Source organism: Chiloscyllium plagiosum, chromosome 27 (assembly GCF_004010195.1).
Source record: "Chiloscyllium plagiosum isolate BGI_BamShark_2017 chromosome 27, ASM401019v2, whole genome shotgun sequence".
NCBI lineage: Eukaryota > Metazoa > Chordata > Chondrichthyes > Orectolobiformes > Hemiscylliidae > Chiloscyllium > Chiloscyllium plagiosum.
In genome coordinates, this window is record NC_057736.1 from 11,149,606 (window position 1) to 11,159,036 (window position 9,431).

Here is a 9,431-nt window from a genome sequence, read left to right on the forward strand (position 1 = left end):
CAAGTTTCACAGCATCTTTCCGATAGGAAGGAGACCAGAATTGCATGCAATATTCCAACAGTGGCCTAACCAATGTCCTGTACAGCCGCAACATGACCTCCCAATTCCTGTACTCAATACTCTGACCTATAAAGGAAAGCATACAAAACGCCTTCTTCACTATCCTAACTACCTGCGACTCCACTTTCAAGGAGCTGTGAACCTGCACTCCAAGGTCTCTTTGTTCAACAACACTCCCTAGGACTTTACCATTAAGTGTATAAGTCCTGCTAAGATTTGCTTTCCCAAGCAGCACCTCACATTTATCTGAATTAAACTCCATCTGCCACTTCCCAGCCCATTGTCCCATCTGGTCAAGATCCTGAGGTAACCCTCTTCGCTGTCCACTACACCTCCAATTTTGGTGTCATCTGCAAACTTACTAACTATACCTCTTATGCTCTCATCCAAATCATTTACATAAATGACAAAAAGTAGAGGACCCAGCACCGATCCTTGTGGCACTCCAGTTGTCACAAGCCTCCAGTCTGAAAAACAACTCTCCATGACCACCCTCTGTCTTCTATCTTTGAGTCAGTTTTGTATCCAAATGGCTAGTTCTCCCTGTATTCCGTAAGATCTAACCTTGCTAACCATTTTCCCATGGAGAACCTTGTTGAATGCCTTATTGAAGTCCATATAGATCACATCTACTACTCTGCCCTCATCAGTCTTCTTTGTCACTTCTTCAAAAAACTCAATCAAGTTTGTGAGACATGATTTCCCACGCACAAAGCCATGTACATCCTGTCCCTTGAGTCCCACACTCGGGGAAAATGCTTTTTGCTTTCGACACTGTCTATACCTCTCATGATTTTGTCGACCCAATCAGTTCCCCACTCAATCTCCATCTTTCTAATAAAAACAATTCTAACATACTCAACCTCTTTTCATAGCTAGCACTCTCTAAAAGGCAACATCCTAGTGAACCTCCTCTGCACCCTCTCTAAAGCATCCACATCCTTTTGGTAAGGTGGCGACCAGAACTGTACACAGTATTCTAAATGTGACCGAACCAAAATCTTATACATCTGTAACATGACCTACCAATTCTTATACTCAATAACCTGTCTGATGAAGGGAAGCATGCTGTATGCCTTTTTAGATGAGATTACATTCCCCTACAGTATGGAAACAGGCCCTTCAGCCCAACAAGACCACACTGACCCTCCAAAGAGTAACCTACCCAGACCCATTCCCTGACCCTATATTTACCCCTGACTAATGCACCTAACACTATGGGCAATTTGGCATGACCAATTCATCTAACCTGCACATCTTTGGATTATGGGAGGCAGCCAGAGGAAACCCACACAGACACGGGGAGAATGTGCAAACTCCACACAGACAGTCGAATTTTGACAGGGTAAAGAAGTATATTCTGCTTACACTAGTTGGTATGTCAGTAACTAGGAATAACAATTTCAAGACTGTCAGCAAGAGAGCTAGAGTGAGATGAGGAGAAATGTCTTTACTGAGAGAGTTGTTAGGATTTGGAATATGCTTCCTGGGAGAGTGGTGCAGATGGATTCAATTGGAAGTTTCAATAGAGAGTTAAATAGTGAGTAATGTACAGTGCTATGGAAATAGGGCTGGAGAATGGGACTGGCTGGAGAGCTCTTTTGGGAGCCAATACAGACACTTTGGGCTGAATAGCCATCTTCTGTACTGTAAAATTCTATGATTATATAATTATGAATCACGTTTTTGTTCCTGGATGTTGACCGAAGCACTGTGTACTTACTACATCTTGATTAGATTAGATTAGTTACAGTGTGGAAACAGGCCCTTCGGCCCAACAAGTCCACACCAACCCGCCGAAGTGCAACCCACCCAGACCCATTCCCCTACATTTACCGCTTCACCTAACACTAAGGGAAATTTAGCGTGGCCAATTCACCTAACCTGCACATTTTTGGACTGTGGGAGGAAACCGGAGCACCCGGAAGAAACCCGCGCAGACACGGGGAGAATGTGCAAACTCCACACAGTCAGTCACCTGAGGCAGGAATTGAACCTGGGTCTCTGGCGCTGTAAGGCAACAGTGCTAACCACTGTGCCACTATGCCACCGTGCCCCTAGATTTCTTCCCCTAGATTTCCAGTTAACTATAATTATTGACCTCAGGTTCTTGATTTTTTGATGACTAGCAATTAATCAGTGTCTTCATTCCCAGTTTGAACTAAAACTGGAAATGTTTCAGCATCAGTAAATGAGAAAGGAAATTGTATTCCACCCTCATCCCAAAATTAGAAAGTTTGCAATTCAGTTTCTAGCAAAACTAATACCTTAGTATCTTAGGTAAATAATTGTAAAGTACATGTAATTATAATTAAATTGCTTTATTGCGGTTTGCATGCATTTAGAGCATTGTTTTTCTAATTGAATCAAAAATTAATAATTGAAAATGCATTGTACAACTTAGCAAACTACAACCCATGCAGGCTACACCGAACACTGAAATGTGTGTCTTGACCAAATTTGAAACCAGTATTATTATCTAAAGTGAATTCATCTAATATTGCTGTTGATCAGTTTGAGAGGAAAGTGTTTGCAAGGGTACTGATTTATTCTTTTTCCTCAACTGTACGAAGCACCATCTAATGGTCAGGTAAGAAATGACTGAACATCACATGTGGTTTGGAATTGGAGCTCAGGGTGACATTACAGTACCAGCTTTCATGTAATGGATTTATTTGTGTTCCTGATGGATCTTCTTAATGGCCCTGTGTAGTTAGTCTCAGGTCTCAAGTGTAGTTTGGATGTAGTAATAACTGTTAACCTTTAGACTATTGCAATGTTCATTCCTTATGGAAATCTAAATAATTATAGTGTGGTCACACTGCAGTAAATATGTATACACAATGTTTCACAACAGTTAAAAAAAGAGGTAAGTCAAGCTTGTTTTGGGTATTGGTTGAAAGAGGAATGCTGATTAGGTCCCTGAGAAAACGCTCTGCTTTTTTTTGGATAATTTTTTTTCTGCATTCAACTTGACAGAGACAGAGTCTTACAATTTAACATATTAACTATTAGGCATTAAAAGCACTCTTCAGTTCGGCTTAAGTTTGGAAGCACCATCATCTCCAAGTCAGACATGATCTTCAGGTTGATGTGTATCGCCTTTGCTTTGGTGTGGCTGGGTCAATAACCAAGCATTCCCTATCTGACATTATTGTGTGATTGCCATCACAACATGAGAGGTTTAAAGAGAATACATAAGTCACCAAACTCACAGGATGAGGTCATCGCTGCATTTATTGCCTATCCCTAATTGCCTTATTGTTGGTCTCGAGTCACATGGAGGCCAGACCAGGTAACGATAGACAGGCAGGAGGCCGGAAGAACACGGCAAGCCAGGCAGCATCTGGAGATGGAGATTTTGACCCTTTGGGTATAACCCTTCTTCAGGAAGGCCAGGTAAGGATGGCAGTAATGAGCCAGATGAGTTTTTCCTAACAATCAACAATGGTCATCCAGATTTTTTCTTCATGATTTCAAATCCTATTGTCTGCTGTAGTGGGATTCAAAGCCAGGTCTCCAGCACATTCCTAGGGTCTCTGGATTAACAGTGCACTGATAATACCATGAGGCTATCACCAACCCCTTGTTATGGACAAAGACAGTGGGCAATGGACAATAATACATTATAGTCAGCATTTTAAAATCAGTTGTGTCAAAAAAAAGTTTCATTATTTCATCTGTAGAAAACTATAACAACTCTAGACCAGAGGCAGAGAGGAAAGACATGGGCACTATGGTTGCTCCCAGCCTGGGACCCAGTCACTGAAATGAGACTCTCTCTCAGACTCCCACACTGACCCAAGCTCAACACCCCCACACTGACCTGAGCTCAACACCCCCACACTAACCTGAGCTCAGTGACCCCACACTGACCTGAGCTCAGTGACCCCACACTGACCTGAGCTCAATGACCCCACACTGACCCGAGCTCAACAACCCCACGCTGATCCGAGCTCAACAAACCCACACTGACCCGAGCTCAATGGCCCCACACTGACTCGAGCTCAATGACCCCACACTGACCCGAGCTCAGTGACCCCACACTGATCCGAGCTCAATGACCCCACACTGACCCGAGCTCAACACCCCCACACTGACCTGAGCTCAATGACCCCACACTGACCCGAGCTCAACAACCCCACGCTGATCCGAGCTCAGTGACCCCACACTGACCCGAGCTCAATGGCCCCACACTGACTCGAGCTCAATGACCCCACACTGACCCGAGCTCAGTGACCCCACACTGATCCGAGCTCAATGACCCCACACTGACCCGAGCTCAACACCCCCACACTGACCCGAGCTCAGTGACCCTACACTGACCTGAGCTCAGTGACCCTCAAACTGACCCGGGCTTAGTGACTTCACGCTGACCCGAGCTCATTGACCCTCACACTTACCCGAGCTCAGTGACCCCCACGCTGACCCGAAGTCAACACCCCCACACTGACCTGAGCTCAACACCCCCACACTGACCCGAGCTCAGTGACCCCACACCGACCTGAGCTCAATGACCCCACATTGACCCGAGTTCAGTGACCACACAATGATCCGAGCTCAGTGACCCCACACTGACCCGAGCTCAGTGACCCCCACACTGACCCGAGCTCAACACCCCGACACTGACCTGAGCTCAGTGACCCCCACACTGACCCAAGCTCAGTGACCCCACACTGACCTGAGCTCAATGACCCCACATTGACCCGAGTTCAGTGACCACACATTGACCCGAGCTCAGTGACCCCACACAGACCCGAGCTCAGTGACTCCCACACTGACCCGAGCTCAAAACCCCCACACTGACCCGAGCTCAGTGACTCCCACACTGACCCGAGCTCAACACCCCACACTGACCCCACACTGACCCGAACTCAGTGACCCCGACACTGACCGAGCTCAACGCCCCCCACTGACACAAGCTCAGTGACCCCCACACTAACCCGAGCTCAGTGACCCCACACTGACCCGAGCTCGGTGATCCCCACACTGACCCGAGCTCAGTGACCCCTACACTGACCTGAGCTCTGTGACCCCACACTGACCCAAGCTCGGTAATCCCCACACTGACCCAAGCTCAGTGACCCCACACTGACCTGAGCTCAACACTCCCACACTGACCCGAGCTCAGTAACCCCACACTGACCCGAGCTCATCACCCCCATACTGACCCGGGCTCAGTGACCCCACAATGACCCGTGATCAGTGACTCCACACTAACCTGAGCTCATCACCCCCACACTGACCCGAGCTCAGTGACTCCCACACTGACCCAAGCTCAGTGACCCCACACTGACCCGAGCTCATCTCTCCACACTGACACGAGCTCAACACCCCAACACTGACCCGAGCTCAACAACCCCACGCTGATCCGAGCTCAGTGACCCTACACTGACCTGAGCTCAATGACCCCACTCTGACCCGAGCTCAACAACCCCACGCTGATCCGAGCTCAGTGACCCCACACTGACTCGAGCTCAATGACCCCACACTGACCCGAGCTCAACACCCCCACACTGACCCAAGCTCAGTGACCCTACACTGACCTGAGCTCAGTGACCCTCAAACTGACCCGGGGTCAGTGACTCCACGCTGACCCGAGCTCAGTCATCCCACACTGACCTGAGCTCATTGACCCTCACACGTACCCGAGCTCAGTGACCCCACACTGACCCGAGCTCAATGACCCCACACTGACTCGAGCTCAATGACCCCACACTGACCCGAGCTCAGTGACCCCACACTGACTCGAGCTCAATGACCCCACACTGACCCGAGCTCAGTGACCCACACTGACCCGAGCTCAATGACCCCACACTGACCCGAGCTCAATGACCCCACACTAACCCAAGCTCAACACCCCCACACTGACCCGAGCTCAGTGACCCTCAAACTGACCCGGGCTCAGTGACTCCACGCTGACCCGAGCTCAGTGACTTCCACACTGACCCGAGCTCAGTGACTCCCACACTGACCCGAGCTCATCACCCCCACACTGACCCGAGCTCAATGACCCCACACTGACCCGAGCTCAATGATCCCACACTGACCCGAGGTCAGTGACCCTACACTGACCTGAGCTCAGTGACCCTCAAACTGACCCGGGCTCAGTGACTCCACGCTGACCCGAGCTCAGTGACTCCCACACTGACCCGAGCTCATCACCCCCACACTGACCCGAGCTCAGTGACTCCACACTGACTTGAGCTCAGTGACCCCACACTGACCCGAGCTCAGTGACTCCCACACTGACCCGAGCTCAGTGAACCCACACTGACCCGAGCTCATCTCTCCACACTGACCTGAGCTCAACACCCCAACACTGACCCGAGCTCAGTGACTCCCACACTGACCTGAGCTCAGTGACTCTCACACTGACCCGAGCTCAGGGACCCCACACTGACCCGAGCTCAGTGACCCCAGACTGGCCTGAGCTCAGTGACCCCCACACTGACCCGAGCTCAGTGACCCCACACTGACCCAAGCACAGAAGCCACACCATATTCCAAGCTAAGTGGTCTTACCGCTAAGCCAAGCACCTTTGGCCCTCTACACTCCTGGATCCCTATGAATGGACCATTTGTACTCCTTGTCCCAGGCGTTATTATGGACGAGTGGAGGGGAAACTAGTTTACCGTTTCCAGGCAATGATTTTTCATCAAATTTGTTTTTGTGAAAATGTTTTTCATTGATAGGGAAGCTCCCCAACATTCTGGATCTTAATTGCTGAAGAGAATGGGTTGGTCTCGTATGTGCTGCCGTTAAGTAACAGTCACTGTCAAGACACACTTGGAAAAATGGCCAGTTTAATGAGTTATGGGCTGGAGTGACCAGCAGTCTTGGAATCATAAGTCCTCCAGAGAATCAGCCTCTTTAGGGAACAAGGAAAATGACTTCCATCTGAATTCTATCTGACTTCTTTGCATATTTTCACTTCCCACGTGTTCTCACAATGTGAAAGACTGTAAACAATTTATCTCAAGACAAGGTCACAGCATCTTAAATTCCACTGGGCCTGGAGTTATGGATGAGATTCTTTGGATTGTCTCTGGGATTGATCCAGTTTCAGGAACTCATTGATTCGCAGCATTTCCTTTCCACAATCAGGGATTTTTGGAAACTGGAGAATGCAGCTTTCTATAGAGGAATTTAAGAAAGGATCCCAGGAATCCAGTGTGATTCTAAGAATGTGCTAAGGTTTGCTGGGAACTATGAGTTACCAGCAACATCTCTAATTCTGTTATCCATGTCATTCCATGCTGCCCAGTGCACGATTGTTTCTTTGCTGCAATCTGTCATAGATCAATATTTTCTGGTATTGTGTCTAGATGAATTGACAATGTTTGTAAGTCAAACTCAATAAAGTGAGATTTGAAAACTACTTCCCACCCATGCAGGAGACTGGGGTGGTTGCCTGGGAATGAAGTGGCAGTGGCAAGACATTTGAGAGGCTCAGGTTTCACATGGTATGTTTTAATTTAGTTTGCACTGATAAACTGTGTTGCAAAGTGGCAGTGGATATAGGTTTCACCACCAACTGCAGTCGAGCCAGGGCTCCTCTCAGTCCTGGCAGTGGATAAGGGGAGAAGTGTGGCCTCGGCTTACAGAGTCACAAAGCACAGATGAGGATCTTCAGCCCATAAAGTCTACACAGACCTATCTCCATTAATCCCACTTTCCAGCACTTGGACAATAGCCTTGATTGATACAACATTTCAAGTGATCATCCATACACGTTTTAAAGGATGCCTCAACTATCCTCCCAGGATGTGCATTTCCAGATTCCCATCACTTTGGGTAAAAGCATTTTTCCTCAAATCCCCTCCAAGCCTCCTAGCTCTTTCCTTAAAATAATGCCCTTTGTTATTAACCCTTCAACTAAGGGGAACACTACTTCCCATCCATGCCTTCTATCCCCAGGATAAAGTTGTACCTCTGCCAGTCCAATCACATCCTTCCTATAATGTGGCAACCAGAACTGTAGGGCGGCACGGTGGTTCAGTGGTTAGCACTGCTGCCTTACAATGTCAGGGATCCGGGTTCCATTCTGGCCTCGGGCGACGGTCTGTGTGGAGTTTGTACATTCTCCCTGTGTCTACATGGGTTTCCTCTGGGTGCTCCGATTTCCTCCCACATTCCAAAAGATGTGCAGGTCAGATGAATTGGCCATGCTAAATTGCCCATAGTGTTAGGCGCATTAGTCAGCGGTAAATGTAGGGAGATGAGTCTGGGTGTTTTACTCTTCGGCGGGTCGGTGTGGACTTGTTGTTTCCACACTGTCGGAAATCTAATCTAACCGTACTTCAGCTGTGGCCTAACCAAAACATTGTACAACTCCAACATACCCTCCTGCTGTTATAATCTATGCCATGACTGATTAAAACAAGTATCCTGGTTGCCTTCTTAACAATCCTATTGACATGTTTTGTCACCTTCAGGGGTCTGTGGACAAGCACCTCCAAGATCCCTCTGTTCCTCTGAGCTTTCTACCATCTTGCCATTCACTGTGTACTCTCCTTTCTTGTTACTTCTTCCAAAATGCGTTGCCCACATGCATCTGCTACTGAACTGCTCATCTGACCAACTCGATTATATCTTGCTGTAACCTAAGACCTCCATCCTCACTACCAACCGTCCGTCCAATCTTTGTGCCATCTGCAAACTTACTTATTACCCCACATTCTCATCTACATCATTCATATATATCACAAACAATAGGGGATCCAGGACTGATCCCAGAAACAGGTTTGTGATCCAGGAATCTGAAACCCCACCTTCTGCACCAAATCTTGAATTATTCAATAGTCTTCCCTATGCTCCTAGCTCTGAATTCGCTAGCACATGGCGCTGGGAATAATCCCGATATTACAGCTTTAGAGGTACTGCCTTTTAATCTACTGCCTAGGTCTGCGAATTCTTGATGCAAGACCTCATCCCATCCATATAATTTGTACCAACTTGTACCACGACCTCTGACTTATTACCCTCCCCCTTTAAGATGCCTTGCAGCCACACAGTGACATTTCTGACCCTGGCCCCAGAGAAGCCACACACTGGAGTCACATCTGTGTCTGCAGAAACATCTGTCTGCAACCTCACCACACTCCTACTTGCTTGGACATTTGCTGTTCTGTGCTGTGCAGCTGAACCACTCACAGTGTCATGACACTTTCCCTTGTCGCTTTCACCAGTGGAACCTTCACTGTCATTGTTTTCCAACACAGAAATGCGGGGATGCCCTCTTTGACTTTTCTGTCTGCCTGCCTGGCTCCTTTAATCTGCCTGCAACTCCTTTGTCTGCAGGGTGACCACATCAGAAACCAAGCTCTGCAAGTTATCTAGGAGAAAGTGAGGACTGCAGATGCTGGAGA